Source organism: Pteropus vampyrus, unplaced genomic scaffold (assembly GCF_000151845.1).
Source record: "Pteropus vampyrus isolate Shadow unplaced genomic scaffold, Pvam_2.0 Scaffold153, whole genome shotgun sequence".
Classification (NCBI taxonomy): domain Eukaryota; kingdom Metazoa; phylum Chordata; class Mammalia; order Chiroptera; family Pteropodidae; genus Pteropus; species Pteropus vampyrus.
Window position 1 is genome coordinate 3,099,598 of NW_011888934.1, and position 19,418 is coordinate 3,119,015.

Genomic DNA, 19,418 nt, shown 5'->3' on the forward strand with positions numbered 1-19,418 from the left:
ATATAAAGTAGATATAACAATATCTTTCCTATAGTACCATTGTAATGATTAAATATGTGTAAAGAGTCCACTGTAGCATAGAAAAGATATTTAATAAATATTAGTTCTCTTTCCGAAATCTATGTTTCATTTTTTTTTTTCTCTCCCTCCAACACCTGTGACTTTCTGGTTGCTTATGTCAGCCCAATCTTTTGACTACGGGATTACCCATTGGTGATAGAAGGAGCAAACTCTCATTAATGGTTTCTACTGATTTTTCTACACTGACACTCATATTGAATGGGGCCAACAGAGTTGAACATATGCCTAAAATATAATAACAAAATTTTGTAATTATTTTGTATCCAGGCCTGATACTATGTGGCAGGGTTAGTTCCTTTTCAAGACACTGAGGGAAAAATCTGTTTCTTCACCTTTTTCTGCACCTAGTAATCTGCCTGTATTTCTTGGCTTATGGGCCCCTCCTCTATCTTCAAAGTACATGACTCCAGTTTCGCTTTCATCATCACAATGCCTTATCCTCTAAATCTGACTCCTCTTAAATATTTCTTATATGTGTGGTTGTAATTCCACTGAGCCTACCTAGATAATCCAGAGTCCTCTCCCGATTTCCAACTCCTTAATTTAATCACATGTGCAAAGTTCCTTTTGCAATGTAAGGTTAACATTTACAAGCTTTGAGGATTAGAATGTGGGTACATTTGGAGGGCCATTATTCAGCCTGTCACATACATTTTCACTTATATTCAGATTAACTCCCAAAAATTAGATAAAAAAAATTACTTTTAGAAAGTTATAATGGGATTAAATATGGTCTTTTAAATCACTGTTATATTGTTGGAACCATAATAGGAATACTGTCATTTGCTTTCATCTACCAAATGGAAAAAATATCTCCCAAAGTATTGAGTGATAGAAAAACACTAAATTAATAAAGCAGGATTGTGTAAAACATAGCATTTCTCTGTATATAGAACCACAGATTTTCCCCCCAAGAAATACTTGTTAATGGAACAGATGTATTAAAAGAATAGCATTTTCATGCGACAAAGTTATCTATTACTTAGACTGTGTCTGTATTTACTTTCTTCTATTTCTACTCAAATATAGTGCATTATTTTCATATTCAGTTGAATTAGCCACAGCTCCCAATGTACTTTTTTATCTGATGTAAGGTTAATGTGGTATCAAGAAATTTTATGAATTAGAATTTCTTGTTATTGCACAAGAGTTATAATAACACCATCAAAAGCATTGTATTGGATGTAATACAAAAAAGAAAAAAAATTAAACTAATATAAACTAGAGGAGAATATTCTGATAATGACTTTCTTACATGGCATTTCTTATTGTGCAGATTATGAACTGGCTTAGCATGTCAGAAAACTGTATCTTTAATTGGTCTTTGTAACCATCTTTCTAACCTCTGAAAGATATTAGCTAATAAAGGAGAACATTGCTTGCATTATTTAGGGCCTGAATAATTAGCAAGTCAGTCTCCAGACAAAGCTGATATTCTTTATTATTGAAAACATCTAGGCTACCATATTAACTACATCTTTGCTCTCTGAGAGATACCCATCAAGATGGTAGTCAGAGATTTGCTGCAAGAAATTCTTTGATCCAAATTGTTTTAATTTTACAGAAAACTTGTTTTCCTTTAATTTGAATTTAAATAATGATCTCTACCAACTGGTTGAGAAACATTAATGTCTTAAGTATCCTTTGGGATAAAAGAAACCGGTTTACTTATCAGAGACCACATCAAATTCTTAGTCTCTCATTTAGTCAATAGCAGCATTTGCTATTACATGCACTGAAATTGAAAAGTGCTGACCAAGGGAAACAAGTAAATGAAAAGGAAATTAACTACTCTCTAACAGATGGACAGAGTCAATGAGTTATAAACTTCAGTGAGATAAAAATGTAATCTGTAGTGGTTCAGGATTTCGTTTGTGTGTATTATGTGAGTGTGTGTATGCATGCATATGCACATCTATATTTGAAACTCAGAAAATTCTCAAGCCTCCTTGGGATGTTGGCATGGAATAGACGATAGGCTTAGAATGTAGTAAAAGTTATTTCAACTAAACCCATGTTTAGGTAGAGATAGAAAGAGGTGTATCACTTTGATCATAAGGACAAATTTTCAGTGATTCTTTAGATTTTAATTCAATTTGCCTCAAGAATTATGTTACTAGTATATGTAAAACTCTTAACTTAGTCCTAACTAAACAAATAGCTTAGAAGAAATATTTCAAAATAAATATCTTAGAGTTTGGGGCAAATGTTAAATTTGCACTAATTTTTCATTATATGCACTTTAAACTTTCTGTCATGTGATATTTTGGGGAGGCCGAAGTTAGAAAAAATGGGCTATGAGAAAATACCTAGGTCAGAATTACACTTTGAAAACCAGAGACATTGAAAGCCTCGCTCCCCGGGGTTCTCAGCATCAAGATATCAAAATAATATGTTCTGTTTTATATGAGTTGAACTGTCTTTCAAATGATCTCATTGACTCAAAGGCTTCTGGTTATAAAAAAGTGATTTTTTAACACTGTGAACAGGGAAAGAATATAAATATCATCAGAGAGATGCATACTAGGGAGTTACTGAGATTCAGAACAATAATTTCCAGCTTGGGAGAAGAGTGACAGCTTCTTGGAAGAAGTAGCCTTTGAAATAACTTGTAGAAGGCTTGTGATTTTGACACATAGAGCTGAGGGTAAAAAGGGTTATTACCAAATGCAGGATGAATTAGAAACAAAGGCATTCAGAACCAGGGTGAGCAAGGTTATCTTCTATATATCCATAAATATTGAGTAGTAGACCATGACAAAAATCACTAGATTTTTTTTTCAATATCGACTTTGTTATCTTATAAATGCTCATTTTTAAATTATATATCTATTTTGAGATATAATTTATGTACAATAAATCATGCACGTTTATAGTATGCAATCCAATAAGTTTGACATACATTTACTGTTGCTAAATGAACATCACACTCGAGAGTGAATGTATCAGTTATTCTTAAAGGTTTCTTTATGCCCCTTGACATGTGTAGACCCCCACCCCAAGAAACTACTGATCTGTTTTCTGGCACTATCTATTAGTTTACATTTTCTAGAGAATTATATGAATGGAATCCTACAATACGTACTCTTTTATGTCTGTTTTTTTTTTTTTTTCACTCAGTAAAATTATTTTGAGATTCATTCATATTGGAGAGAGAGAGAGAGAGAGAGAGAGAGAGAGAGAGAGAGAAAGAGAGTTAGTTCAGTTTTTTAATTGCTGAGTAGTATTCCATTATATAAATATTCCATAGTTCGTTCATCCATTTGTTTGTTGATGGACATTTGAATGTTTCTACCTTTGACGATTTCAGATAAAGGTGCTATGGATATTCATGTATAAATTGTCTATCGGCATGTGCTTTATTTTCCTTTGGTAAATATTTAAGAGTGTAATGGCTGGATCATTTGGTAGGTAGGTGTATGATTAAATTTTATAAAATTGTCAATTCCACCCCCCCCCAAAAAAGTGAGTGTATCATTTTAAATTCCTACCAATAGTGCATGAGAATTTTAATTGTTTCAGATTCTCACTAACATTTGGTAAAAATTTTACATTTTATCCATTCTAAAAAAGTGTGTAGTGATATTGTATTATGTGCTTAATTTTAATTTCTCTAATAACTAATGATGTAGAACATCTTTCATGTACTTATTTTTAATAGATATACATTCTTTGGGGAAATGACTTCATTTATTTTGTTCAATTTTAAGTAGGTTATTTGGTTATTAATGAGTTTTTAAATATCTAATACTTGTATAATGAAAACGAAAAACTTTTGCCAGATTTACTTTTAAGTGTTTTTTATTACCTTTATAAATGATATTGCTACTGCAAATGCATACCATATGTTCAAAAACTTAAGTAGAGACAAGAAAGACATAAAAAGACAAATAGAACTTCTAGAGATAAACACTATAATGTCAGTTAAGAAAAATATGTTAGAAGGGATTAATGAGTTTAAACATTGCAAAGAAATTAACACTACATAGTAACAAAATGATATCAACAAGGGTAAATATATAAGGTTTAAAATGTATTAATATTTAAATCTCTAAAAATAATTGATTACTTAAACAAAAATTTGGTGTCCTGAATATTTTGAATTCCTATAAATCTTCTTGAGCCTTTTTCTAAAACTCAATTAAATTACTTGGAAATAGTTTGATCTTTTTGCTCTTGCTTTTAAAATTTGTTAAAATTTTAACAAATGTGCTTGCCTCCTATTAGAATCACATCAAAATTACAACTAAATTGCAGAACAGCCATCATCGGGAGTCACTTGAAGTCTAGCCAAAAGAAGTCCTACAACTAGGGGTACACAGAAGAGGCCACTTTGAGATTGGTAGGAGGGGCAGAGATGTGGAACAAGCTGGTCCCACACCTATGTGTGCTGGTTTAAAATTGGGAGTGCTATGGAAATCTCCCTGGAAGAGCAAAGGGTTCCAGCCCTACACCGAGCTCCTCAGCCCAGGGTGCCAGTGCCAGGAAGTGAAATCCTCACAATTTCTGGCTGTGAAAACCAGTGGAATTTGTGGCTGAGCAAGACAAAGGTCTCAGGAAGTTGCAAACATTCCTCTTAAGGGGACTGTGCATGGACTTACTCACTGATGGACTCATTCACTCTGAGATCCAGCATTGAGACAGCAGCTTAAAAGGCACCAGAGACATATGGGGAGAAACCGAGTTGTTCGGTTTCAGAGTGAGGGTTGGAGAGGCAGCTTTCTCCCAGATAGAAGTGCTGGTGGAGGCTATTGTTCTTTGCTGGACCCTCCCCACTCCCAGCATGCAGACAGAGGCAGATGCCATGTCTGAGTCTCCAACAACCTGGCTAACACCATTAATCCTACCTTGGTGATTCCCTGAGACCCTGCTCCACCAAACTTGTGGGCCCACCCAAGCTGCTTCCAGTGGATTTTCCATACAAATGGCCTATCTTGGCTCATGCTGCAAACTTTCCTAAAATCTGTCAAAGGTTCACAAAACCCAAACAAGCAGCATCTAGGCTCTGCATGCCCGGTACCTCTTGCTGAGCAGCCTCAAGCCCAACACCAGCAGCAGCCTGCCTTGACTTTTGGCTTAGCCTCTTGAGGCACATCGAAGCCTAGTGTGGGTGGTGATCACCTGCAGATTTCTTGGTGGCTCATGCCAGGTGGCCCTGGGAGAGGTTAGTGACTGATGTTGGACTGTGGTGGGGCCCCTTCCAGGAGGCTCTAGACTGTGCACCCGTGGCCGGCTTTGGTCTGAGGTGGTGTACCACTGAGGATTACATCCGAGAATGATGCATCCAAAACGCAGACACGGCAGGTACCAGAGCCTGGCCTAAGAGAATCCTGCTCTGTAGGGTCAGCTCCTAGACAATAGTTCCTCCACTGTAGTCACCAGCCACGGTCCTCTCAACTAATCAGCTCTAGGGTCAGTCCCTTCCACTGGCATGCAAACAGTAATCAAGGCTCAACCCATGCCAGGGACACACATGGAGCACCCAGCTCCAGTGACCATGGAGATTATGCCACTGGGCCCCACAGGACACCTACTACATCAGGCCACTCTACTAATATCAGTAGACATGGCAGCCTTACCTAATATATAGAAATAAACACAAAGGCAGACAAAATAGAGAAATAAAGAAACATGTTCCAAATGAAAAAAAAAACAGAACAAATTTCTAGAAAAATAACTAAGCAAAATGGAAACAAGTAATCTATCAAATGCAGACTTCAAAACACTGGTTTTAAGGATGCTCAAAGAACTTACTGGAAAAGTAGATGAACTCAGTGAGAACTTTACCAAAGAGATAGAATAAAACTAAAAGGAGATAGAAAACATAAAAAAGAACCAATCAGAAATGAAGAATATCTTAAGAAGAATTAACAGTACATTAGATGAAGTGGAGGATCAAATCAGTGATTTAGAAGATAAGGTAGCAGAAAACAACCAATCACAACAACAAGAAAAAAAAATTTAAAAAAAAATGAGAATAGTTTAGGGTCCTCCGAGACAACATCAAGTGTACCAACATTCGCGTCATAGGGGTACCAGAAAGAGAAAGAACAAGAAATTGAAAACACATTTCAAGAAATAATGATGGAAAACTTCTCTAACCCAGTGAAGAAAATAGACATACAACCCCAGGAAGCTCAGAGAACTCTAAAAACCAAGGATCCAAAGAGGCCCACATCAAGACACATCATCATTAAAATGCCAGAGGTAAAAGACAAAGAAAGAATCTTAAGAGCAGTATGAGAAAGGCAGTTAGTTACCTACAAGGAGGCCGCCCATAAGACTCTCAGCTTATTTCTCAACAGAAACTTTGCAGACCAGAAGGGATTGGCATTCAAAGTAATGAAAAGCAAGGACCTATAACCAAGATCATTCTACTGAGCAAAGCTCTCTTTTAGAATTAAAGGACAAAGGGCTTCCCAAACAAGAAGAAGCTAAAGGAGTTCAACTCCATCGAGCCAGTATTACAGGAATTGATGGAGAAAAGTCTTTAAGAAGAAGAAAAAGAAAATTAAAAATTTGAATAATAAAATGGCAATAACTACATATCTATCAACAATTATTTTGAATGTAAGTGGATGTAAATGTTCTAATCAAAAGATAGGGTGGCTGAATGGCTAAAAAAAAAAGACCTTTACAGGTGCTGCCTACAAGAGACTAACTTTAAATTGAAAGGCACACACAGACCGAAAGTTAAAGGTATGGGAAAAAATGTTTCAAGAAAATGAAAACAAACAAGAAAAAATTGGGGTAGCAATACTTACATCAGACAAAATAGACTTTAAAACAAAGGCTATAACAAGAGACAAAGAAGGATTCGAGAATCCTACTTCTGAGTATTTATCCAATGAAACACAAAACACTAATTTGAAGGGAAATCTATATGTTCATTGCAGCATTATTTACAATAGTTAACATATGGAGATTACCTGGTGTCCATCATGGATAAAGAGCAGGTGGTACACATATGCAATGGAATGTTATTCAGCCATAAAACAAGAATGAAATCTTGCCATCTGCAACAACATGAATGGACCTAGAGGGCATTGTGCTGAATGGAGTAAGACAAATGCCATATGATTTCACATACAATCAAAATAACAAAATAAACAAACAAAGCAGAAACAGATTCATAGGTACAGACAATATTTTCATGGTTGTCAGATGAGAGGGATGTTGGAAAGGTGGGTGAAAAATGGGAAAGGGATTAAGAAGTACAAAATGGCAGTTACAAAATAGTTATGGAGATGTAAAGTATAGCAAAAGGAATATAATCAATGATATTGTACTAACTATGTACAGTGTCAGTGGGTACTAGATTTATTGGGTTAATCATTTTGTAAGTTATATATCTGTCTAATCAGTATGTTGTACACCTGCAACTAATTTAATAGTGTATTCCAACTGTAATTAAACAATTAAAAAATATTAAAATCCTTAAAAAAATTGTTAGGCATCACCAAAAATAATTAATCCTCATTACTGGCAAGACCCTTCTGAGTATTCTATCAATGCCCAGTGAATAATGAAATCTTCCAGTTTGAATGATAGGAACAAGCACTACTCCTGGCTCTCAGTCACCTCTGGACAATGTTCCTTCTAACAATTTTAAACATTTTTTCCCGTTGCCTCATATAATTTTCTTGAACACGTGAACAGGTCATTACTCTGTTGAATACTTGATATGTGTCTTAAAATACTTGTCTGTAATCTATAGTTTCTCCATTTTGTGTAGCTTTTGTCTCCCCAGCCTTCTGTCTTCCAAACTCTAGACACCTTGGTCTCTCACAGCTCAGCTTTACCTCAATTCAGGGTGTCCTTCAAGTTCCACTTTGGTTCCCCATCCCTTTGCAGCAGCCAGTAAACTTTCAAGGCACTAAGCTGAGGCAATCTTATAGCTCATTTCATCTGTTTTACACCTTGCCGGTACCCCTGATCTTCATTGTTTGCTGTCCGGTTTCTTTGAAAATCATCGTTTTTCATATTTTGTCTATTTGGTTTTGATTGTTTCAGGAGGGAAAGTATATCCAGCCCCTGTTACTCTATCTTGGTCAGAGGTGCAAGTCTTGAATATTTTAATAAAAGATCTTACACTTTCCTGAATATTGATGAAACAGCAGTTTGGGATATGAAGGACAATTCTGGACTTCTTTTCGGCAAATCTCAGCATATCAGAGAAGTACTGGAAAGCAGAGAAAAATTTCTGGTCGAGGATATGGGTTACATATCTGCATAACTTCTTCCCCTGGCAAATTGTACCTGAAAGGAGAAGCTGGCTAGATAAGAATACAATGATTACCCATGGAATGAAGGACATCAGCAAAGGACAGGGAGGACTATATAGAAGAAATCCGTGTTACCATATTCATAATCACATTATTATTATTTATCATTATATTCCCAAGTTGATGTTGAAGTTGACTTCAGGGGTTCTGTAAGGGAACCCCCAGATGCCTGTCACTGTTGATTTCAGATACTATTGCCAGCTAGATTTTCCTAACAGATTCTTTTCTTATAACCTGAGACCAGACACTTGAAAGTGCCAGACAAACTGGGGTAACTTGAAAGACAAGTTGCTTTGGCCTAGAAAAAGGAACACCAGCAATCTAATTTAGGTTCTTTATGTTGTAAATTAGTTTGATTCAAGTATTACATAGGAAAAAAATAATTGTATAACCTACTTAGACTTGATTGGCTAAGGTATACTTTCTACATTAACAATACGTATACTAAGTTTCTATGAATATCAAAATATTGTTTTTTTCTCCCTTCTGTTACTCCTTCCCGCATTGTGTCCATTACTCTGCTGTAGAGCACCTGAAGAAGCTTAACCTGTTCAATACTGTAGACATTTTACATTTCCACTGCCTTTCCCCCAAAATATAAGCCTTGAAATCTATTTTTCCTGTCTGCTTAGGGCAGAAACCATCAAACCTTTTGACTGGTTTTATATTTGACTGAAACCAGTCAAATGTGAGACTTTGAGTGGATCTCTCTGAAATTTATTTTTCTCATTAGTCAGATATAACCCTCCTTGTGTGTGTAAAACTTGGTAAATTTCATTCGCTATATACAAGTTTAATAATTCTGAGATTCTCAATATTATTTTTATTAATAGTGTATTTTAGATATTAAGAACTACTTCTTTGTATGCTAAACACATTTAATGTTGTCCTTTTTGATGAATTCTAAAATAATCAGACATATTCTTTCTTCTAACCAAACCCCAGACTGCTTCTTCTGAAATAACAATGACACAGTTTCATGTGTAACCTCTCACAAATTTTCTATACCTGTATAATCTACATCCATCAGGTTTTTATTTTTTTGTTTGTTTTGTTTTGTTTTTATTTGTTTTTTACACAATTGGTTAAAAGTACAGTATGCATTGTTTTACATCATGCTTTTTTTTTTTTACTTAATATTTCTTGGAGATCGAATGTGTATTTATTATGGAATTTCTATTAATTTCACTTTATCCCCCTCCAGGAACATATTATATTCTGCTATGTCCTTTATTTCTTTATCAACATTCAGAGAAGCCATTTTCCTACCATCTCTCACTAATTATTTACTATAGATGTCAGGAGGAGTCTTCCATGCCAAAGGAGAAAAGGAAATTTGAAGAATGTCATATTAGTCAGAGTTTTCCAGAGAAACAGTACCAATAGGATATCTATCTAAAGGAAGATTTATTATAAGAATTGTCTCATGAGATTATGGAGGCTGAGCTGTCCCACACTCTGGCATCTATAAGCTAGAGAACTAGGAATGTCGATGTTGAAACTTTGTCTGTGTCCAAAGGCCTGGAGAACCAGGGGACCCAGTATTGTAAGTCCCCAGTATGAAGGACCTTAGATGTCTGATGTCCAAGGACTCTCAACTGATGAATGATGCCTACCCACATATGAGAGGGTGAATTGTCTTTACTCAGTCTACTAATTTAGATGTTAATCTCTTCAGGAAATACCCTCACACATACACACAGAAATGTTTTACCAGCTATCTGGGTGTCCCTTAGCCCATCCAAGTTGACACATAAAATTAAGCATCACAGACGTAATAATAAAACCTATTTTCATGGTTCTTTAACTGACTCATTCTGTATAAGATAATTTTGTTTCAGTTTTTTTTACTCTTTTGTTCAAAAGCCTTTACTTGTTCACAGATACTTATTTAATCATATACACTTATTTTAACAAGTAAGCCTGTGCAATATCTGCAAATCTCTATGTCGTAGTATTCCTCTACACACATTCCATGCTCTGGTCCAAAGTGATCCTACTCCTTAGAGACCCACAATTTCCTACCTCCTGCTTTTGCTTAGGAGTTTAACTCTGCCTGAAATGTCTTCTCTCCTATCTAAAGGCGAAAAGCTACAAGCCTTTTATTGTTTTTCTGTTTTTTCAATACAGCATAACCTCACTTTTATCTGAAATCTCAAATCTTTTGTATCTCTTTAAAGACATTTGTGCCATTGCTCATATTAGACTTATATACATACTAACTATCCCTTATAGAATAATTATTAATTACCTTAAAATAATGCCAATGTCTCTTTCTTCTGTGTATGCCATGTTCAGCACAATATCTTAGGTAAGGTAAGTGCTCAGTAAATATTTGCTGAATTGAACTGGTTGAATTTGGTACATTTTTACCATTGTGTGTGAATAAATTTCTGATTTATAAAGGAAATATTTCAACTAGCCTTGCTAGAATGTATCTATTACATTAAGTGGAAAGCAACTGCATGGTAACTAAATAGGTACCTTTTATTCCTATGGACTAAGAAAGTTTAAGTTTCATTTAATGATAAAGATCAGAAAACAAAGGAAACGATCAGCACTAATAGTTCCCATTACCGTGAATGAAAATATTCAGCTTTTAATAAGTGACAGACCAGAATGTGATGGCAAAAAAATGATGATAAATAACTGTTATATTTTTCCTAACTCTGGCCAAAGTCAGAAAAAAAGAAAATATTATATAATCATTGCATTATGGCCTACAAGTGGAATTCATTTTTCATTTCATCAGTATCATAACACTCTTCATATTAGTTTCCACAATATCCATTGCAAATCTATCGTATATTACATTTGTACAATATGTTTTAAATGAGTTTTTTTTTTTTTAACTTGCCCAGGGGGCAGTAATCAGTATACGCAACTCATGCAACACTTTCATAGAGGAAAAAATAGTATGCCTTCCAAATGAATACATAGAAAAAATATATTTTGAATTATCAAAGAGGTTTTAGAATGCAAACTATTTATAAATGCGAATTGACTATATTCAGATCTAATACCAATTTAAAGGGAAAAAATTTATAAAATTTTGTATTCCCACTTTATCAATAGACAAATTAGTTTGACAAAAAAAAACTATTAAGGTAGAAAGTGAAAAGAAGGCAATACTAAGTTTAAAAAATGAATGTATTTTAAGAGATTCTGTTTATTTGCTGAATTCAGATTTTAAATTTGTTTATGTTATAGCAAGCAAATTAAAAAGAGAAATACGGTTATTTACAAACTGGTTATGCCCAAAAGATTTTTTAAATAACAAGAAATAGCATAATTTGGAAAATTTTCTCAGTAATAATTTCATAAGCACATTTTATATGATTGTTTCTTATAACAACCCCTCCAACAGTTTCAGTAAAATAATAAAATAGTTAACCACTATTGAATATTTATCACAATCCACATCCAGTGCTCATGCTAAATATTGACTATGTTATTTAATTTTCATAAGAGGTATTATTATTGAAATCCACTTTACGAAGAAACTGAGACTTAGAAAGATCGAGCACATTTCTCAACATCACTCAGTTACTGAGAGGCAGCCAGAATTCAAAGCTAAGACTAACAGACTAAAAGATGCATTTAACCATATGTCTCCTGTAAGTATTCTATAAGGAAGAAAATGAGTTAGTCTAATAGTGATAATGATGATGATCATCATCATCATGATAAAGAAGAAGAAGATACTTTTATCGAGCACTTACTATATATGTTGGATGATTTTCTTATCCCTTTACAATAACTCATTTAGACATTATGACAATCTATAAATACCATTATCACCTCTATTAAAAAAAAAAAGACTATAATTGGACACAGAGAGTTTATCTCTTATCTGCTCAGTGTCACACAGCTGGTAACTCAAAGCTAGGCTTCATATCCTGGACTGTATAGTCATCAGATAATGTATATTTTATATCACTAGAGCAGTAAGAAGCTTCAGGACATATTCTTTTTCAAGAATTTAGAGATTAATTGTAATATTGAAGTTTGGTTGAAATGAGAAGATCCGAGTCAATAAAAACAGGTAAGAGGTTTTTGCAGATGGCCAGGCATGAGGTTATGAATAACTGTCTCATAATAGTCAAAATTGAAAGTAAAATAATTTATTTAAATTACTAAATTTATTTAAATTATTAAAACTCGTAAACATCTAATGAAACAAATTAAAGAATGATCACAATTTACAAACTGAGTTTGAGAAAAGAGTAAAAATGACCACAAGTTTATGAGTTGTGATGTTGGCAATGGCGTCTGGTAAGAGAAAAGTTTTAGAGAAAGTAAACTAAATGGTACTTAATATCTATGTTAATTAGCTGTTATTTTGTTGCTCTATCATCACTTGAGTTGATAGCAAACGTGTTTCAAAATTTTATCTGTTTATATAAAAATAAAGGAAGTTGTTAAAGCAGAATGAGTGTTAGAAGCTGATTCTGGCCCCATATCCTGCTATTCACTAAATATATGACTGAAAAATCACTTACTGTCTATGCACATCAGATGTCTTTTGTAATATACTATCTGCACTTACAGAATGGCTATAATTATCAAAGCAATTCATATGGGATATTACTTTCTAACATATAGAGAAATGAAAAATAGAATATAACTATTTCTATGCCTAAGCCCCTACTCATAGAATGTACACACCCTTGTTATACTATCTCTAAATAATATTCTTGATGGTAGCATGGGTTCATATCTCAGCTCTACCACTTAGCTTATGGTTTGTGATGTTGAACATTACTAGAACTTTCTATGCCTTCTCTGTGAAATTGAATACACAGTAGTACCTAACTCATAAGACTGTATCGAGCTTCATGATATAATTAATGGATGTAAAGTGTTTATAAGAGTGCATAAAACACATAGTGAGTCAATAAATGTCATTTTTATTATTAATAGTAACATTATTAATAACAATGATTTTTACTGTTCAGTCCTCTAATGAAACTCTTATGGTCTATCATGGACATATGGATTTCTTCAACTTAATATGGACAAAAATTATACAGCAAATGTCATGGGTATTATAATCTTTAAAGATATGTATAATGATCCCCCAAGTGTAATAATTTATAACCTAATAAATGTATTTGTATTGTTTCTAATTGTGCAAATAAAAGATGTTGATATATTGCTTTACATGTGTATCCAAAATATACTGTACTTGTTTTTGTTGAACAACAATAATTATTTATTATCCAGTCACTTAAAGTGTTTATCTTACTATAGAATAAAGGAAGAGTAGGTCTGGTATATCACAGTTTGATTTAAAGGTACAATACCATTTTGTATTTTTTCTTTTACCTTCAATGAGTATGTTGAATAATTCGATGAGGAAGGCATTTTCCTTGACAGATATTTATCTTAGAAAAAAATGCTGAGACTATAAAATATTTTAAAATGTTACCATGTGAATACTATTTCAGCACATATATTTCTGTGTAATGGCATTTGCCATCTGGCATTCTTACAAATAAGTCTTCTTTCTTTACACACTGTACATCTTTTTGCTTGTCTTTTTCAGTTTGTGCCTAGTCATAATTAATCTCCAGGTTCACATAATAGGCCTCTCTTGCATGTTCTCTTAGCTAAGGAAACAAGTACTCAAGAGCGCAACATCATAGGCAGAGAACAAAGGATTCACATTCAGCTTTCTGTGTTAGAGAGCACTGATGTGAATCTCAGGAGCCAAGCTTCTTAGCAATGAAATGAAGGATTTACAGCCCTCCAGCTTTCTCAGCTACCAAAGCTCTTGAAGGCTTTCAAGAGATGACCTTCGTAGCAAAGGGCTGGATTCTTTTAATGCACTTACTTTCAAAAGGTAGCATACCTGTTTTTCCAGTGTCATGTGGATGCTATTAAAAGGGAGTTTCCATGGATACGACATCAGTGGGAATGAAGCAGGATTGTCCTCTTTTCAGACTTATTATTGCTCCAAATATTCCTAAAACTTATATCATATCACTCCTTTTATTCATATTTCTTATTACTGGTTATAAAGCACTGTTTGTGGTAAGTAATTAATGTCTCTCTAAATGTGTAGGTTCAAACACCAAGGTATTTATGAGAGATGTTGTAACGTGCATGGAGAAGAGGTCAGTTAATTATTAATAATTTATTGAGAGTTTTGTTATGAGTCTTTTTTATATGACTTTAGAGAATACACATTAAGAAGAGACACCATTCATTTCTTTTAAGTGATAACAGAATTTATCAAATTTAAAATCTCCCTTAAATAATGTGAATTGGAAGTTGTATCACAACAACACTACAAAGTTCCCCTTCCCTTTCTTTTTGTATTTTGGGTGATTTAATTCTAAATATATATTATGCCCTTATAATTACACATTTTTGGAATATTATGATTAAAGTGTATCAAATTATTTTTACCAAGAACTAATCGAATGTCAGATATTAACAAATCAATTAATTTGTTGAGCATCTATTATGTGTCAGGCAATATACTTGTCATTGGGACTTCTACAATGAAAAGGATATATACTTTCTCTGGAGAACTCATGAAAGACCCTCACCATCACCTCTTCATAAATACATGAAACCTTGACAGTAAATGTCCCCAAGCTTGAGAACACAGTTATAAACTGTTTGAGCCATTAGTCATAAACTTGTGGGGCAGGAAACCCTTCCTGAAAGAAGAGAATGGAATTCCTGAAATGAGAGCAGACTATGAAAAATAAGCAGTTAGGTAAACTTCTCTATATTCAGTTCAGCAGCATCGTTTATTGACTAAACCATCAATACATGAGAGGACAAATAAATCTTTTAAAGATATTGCTAATCGAGTTCATTGAAAATTTAGCTGAGTCCACTGAGTTTTAAAAAAAATTTAATGTAGTTGATCAGCTTTTGTTTTCCTTACATTGGCTTTTGGTAAATAAATATAGAATAAAACATATTTCTTTTGATATTGTTTGATTTTAGTTTATTAATAAGCAGAAATCATTCACTTGTAGAAAACTTTAATTTGTAAAATAAGTTTTATTCTTTTATCTACTAATAATTTATTTTCTTTTTCAATGAAATATGTGTCATATCACTTTATTTCATTTGATGTTTAAGAAAAATCATGGAATTAAAATGTCACTAATTTTCCTATAACTATTAATGCTCCCGTATAAAAACTGTGTCCCTAGAAATGCACATCTAACTTCTATGAAGTAAACTAGAAATTGTATGGCATCTCATTGATTTGTGAATTGGGATTTAATTTTAAAAATCAATCATTTTCACAAGAAATTTATGGGTTTTGTTTGTTTGTTTTCTGCTTGGTATTAAAAAAAGCCAAAAAATGCATATTCACATTAAAGAAGACTGATTAGTATTCAGATAACCAAAATTCAGTATTAATTCTCAAATCATAACTTCAAAATAATGGGCAGGTTGAGGGGAAAAAAGTTACTTTTCTTTAAATAAAGATGAGGGGATAATTTAAGAGATTATCAGATGGCCTTTGAACAATACTAGTCATCCTTCATGGAAAAAAATGCAATTTAATATAAATATTTAATCTTTAAATTGTTTTTTTAATTATAAAAAAAACACCTACAAATATTCATTATTAACAAAAGGTCCAGCTTTACTTAACACTTTACTTAAGTGTTCATCAGAAGAAACTACATATAATCTGAAATTGGAAGAAAGTTATCTTCAGATTATTACCTTTGTAATGGAAATTATTGGTAAGAAATCAGTTTCCCAATACTTTAAAAGAAAACTATTTAACATATGCTTTCTTCTCTATTGCTATTTTTCTTCCTTGGAAAAGAGGTGAGAAAAGACATTAATTATTGCCTTTAAATATCTACCTACATTTCAGCCAAATACTTTAATGGATAGGGAAAGTGGAGCAAACTTTCACAGAAATTCGTAAACCCTTCAAGTGCCACAAATAGGTTTTAGGTAGCATGAGCAATTTATTAGATTTATTGCTTGTACTTGTTCACATGAAGGAAGTTATAAGGTATTCCTCAAAAGAAGATAAAATTGAAGGTTGTTGTTATAAACTGTTATTGTTGTAAGCTATCCAAACAAGGAATGTGACCTAGGAATAAAAAGGAAGTTATTTTATCTTTTCTGTCACCTGGATATGTCTCTCTTTTGAGTCATCTCTGAGTATTCCATTGTTTTATTTTTCATCCTTGTTCTGAAAGCACTCTTATTGTTTAGTAAGCAGAATTAGGGTAGCTGAAGTTTATAGTCAATGGCTGACAAACAATAAGGTCAATGTCTGTTTCGTCCTGAAAAAATTGAGGTTACAACAGGTGAAATTATCATTCTCTTTTGTTTTTATGGCTCTAATAGAATGCCAGAGAGTCCCTGACCTCTGCCGCCAGTCATGTCTTACTCTAATCGCAACGTATAACCTTTGACACTCAATTAAAACAGGAAATAAAGCAAAGAATGGGTCAATATGCATGTTTAGACAATGCAAGCCTTCAAAGTGAATTCCAAAGGGCTTTCAAATATGCCATAACCTTTATTCATTGGGCACACAGGCATTAAAGTTATGTCAGTAAAGTAAAAGAACATAGAAACAAAAAAATAACCTGTATCATTTATTTTCTTTCTGACCCTAAGACCTGTGTATTAAGTTATCCCGCAACTGAACAATTCACATTATGTTTCCTGATCTCAAAAGGCGAGGGTGTTGCTGAATGGGAAAGGATATATGCTTTGAGCATAGAAGGTTGCTAGCTTGAATAGTCAGATCTTTTTATTTAATGTGAATCTATTTTTAATTAGAAGAGAATCAGAGTGTACTTTTTTTTTTCTTTACATAATATAGTAGCATGGTTTTTGAGAAGAGTTAAGTATGACAGTGTCAGTGCTGGTAATAGTTTTGGTGATCAACTGGGGAGGCGTCTTCAGGTGTAGTGTAATTCTGATACATCCTACAAAGTTACAATTTATTAGTGGGTAAATTTTCCAAAATAATCATTTCGATTATTCACTTTTTTTAGATTTGTAGAATTTTCTTGTGGAATATACTATCAAATATAGTATCTTTGATAGTATATTCAAAGATACTATCTCATGTTTTATCATGGAAACAATGAGAAAAAGTGGGATAAAGGACATTTGTGGCAAAAAGCTATGACAGAAATAGCATGGTTTTGGGATCGATTAGATCTATATAGAAATCCCAATTTTATTTCTTGTTAGAAATGAACAAATTAAATAATCTTTGATTTATCATTTTCTATGGGTTAGGAATAATATACACCTCTTTATATTGTATTCCTTCTTATTGTTTTTTACTAAAAGTGTAGTTCTTATTTAATTATTCAGTGAATAGCATAAGACAGGCATTAAATAAATATTTCGTAGCTTGTTATTAATTTACTATATATGTTTCTCTGTCAAACAAACTGATTTGATCTAATACAATATTAGTAGTTAAAGCTCCAGAAATGCAGCACCAGAGTATAGTATGTCATGTAAACTAGTGATATGTTTTAATTTCAGGTAAAATGGTTTACACAGGCTCTGGAATACACATAACACACAGAGAGACACACGAACACACAAACATACACATTAGAAGAGATTTGGAAATATATGCATAAATATCTATAGCAACAATCTTTGGGTAGTAAGAATGTGGTGTATTTTTCTTATTTTTCTGTATTGTACATTTACAGCTTTTGTAATAACAATATAAAAAATTATATTGATGTTTGCAAATCATCTACTTAGTTTAAAAATTGTAAATGAGATTATTAATAATCTGTTTTAGCTTCTCACTTAAAAAATATTAGGAATATTACCTTAGTATCATCTCTTGTTTCCAGTATTCACAGGTTCATTAATTTCTGAATGCATATATTAATTAATTGCAAATATGTGTTCCCTACATGCCAGTTGATAACTAAACTCATCATCTCATTTTAAAATAAAACTTTATTGAGTTAATTGCTTTAAAATGATGAATGATATTGCACTAAGCTAGTATTTTCTTAGACTACATTAGATATTGCATTAGACTTTGATATGTGGGAAAATGAGATTGGTCTTTAGTTTCCTTTTTTGTGCAAGATTATGAGATTTATTATAAATACGATACCTATTTTGAATGAAGAATATGGATGCTTTTATGCCATTATATATGCTTAGAACATTTTAGATAACATTTTGATTATTCACTTTTTTTAGATTTGTAGAATTTTCTTGTGGAATCAGCTGGACCTAATGCATTTTGGAAGGATAACTCTTTAGTTTTCTTTATCATTTCCGTGTAAAGAAACTTTTTACTTATTCTAGGGTCAGTTTTGATAAATCGTATTTTCTAGAAAAGAATTCATTGAATTTATTGCATTGAGTTTTGTAAAGTACTTAAAGCTTTCACTACTTATTGGTTATGTTCTTCCTTCCTGTCATTAATTATTTTGTGTATTTCTGTGTTCTCCATTGTTTTTATGATTAGGCTATTTCTAGTTCTTTTTTTATTTATCTTTTTCAATGAGCTTGATGTTTATATTATCAATTCTACTGTTTTCAAGCTTATTAAATTCTACTTTTATTTTTAAATAATGAATTAATTTTATTTTTAGGGTACAAATTTTATCATATGTCTGTAAGATCTACTTTATTATATTGTTTAGATCTTCTGTATTTTTGCTTTTTTTTTTAGACTATTTGATCTATTTTTGTCACAGAAAGTATATTAAAGTCTATTATGTTTGTGGTTTTGCCTATTTGCCTCAGATCTCTGATAGATTCTACTTTATGACAGCTTCTGCTTCAGATTTGATGGATAAATATTTATTACTGTCATGTCATCATTGTAAGTTGTAGTCTTTAGTGTTATGAACTGCTTTCTTTTGTTTGTTTTGCATGTCTGTGAATTAAATTGAATTCTCCCTTAATTGTCTATTAACAATTTTGTATCCTCCTTTTTTTTCACATACCTACTATGTCCTTGATCTTCCAACTTCCAAAATTACTTTGTTTACATAGGTCTCTCTTATACAACAAGTAACTTGGTTTTGCTTTGTGAGCAATTTGAAG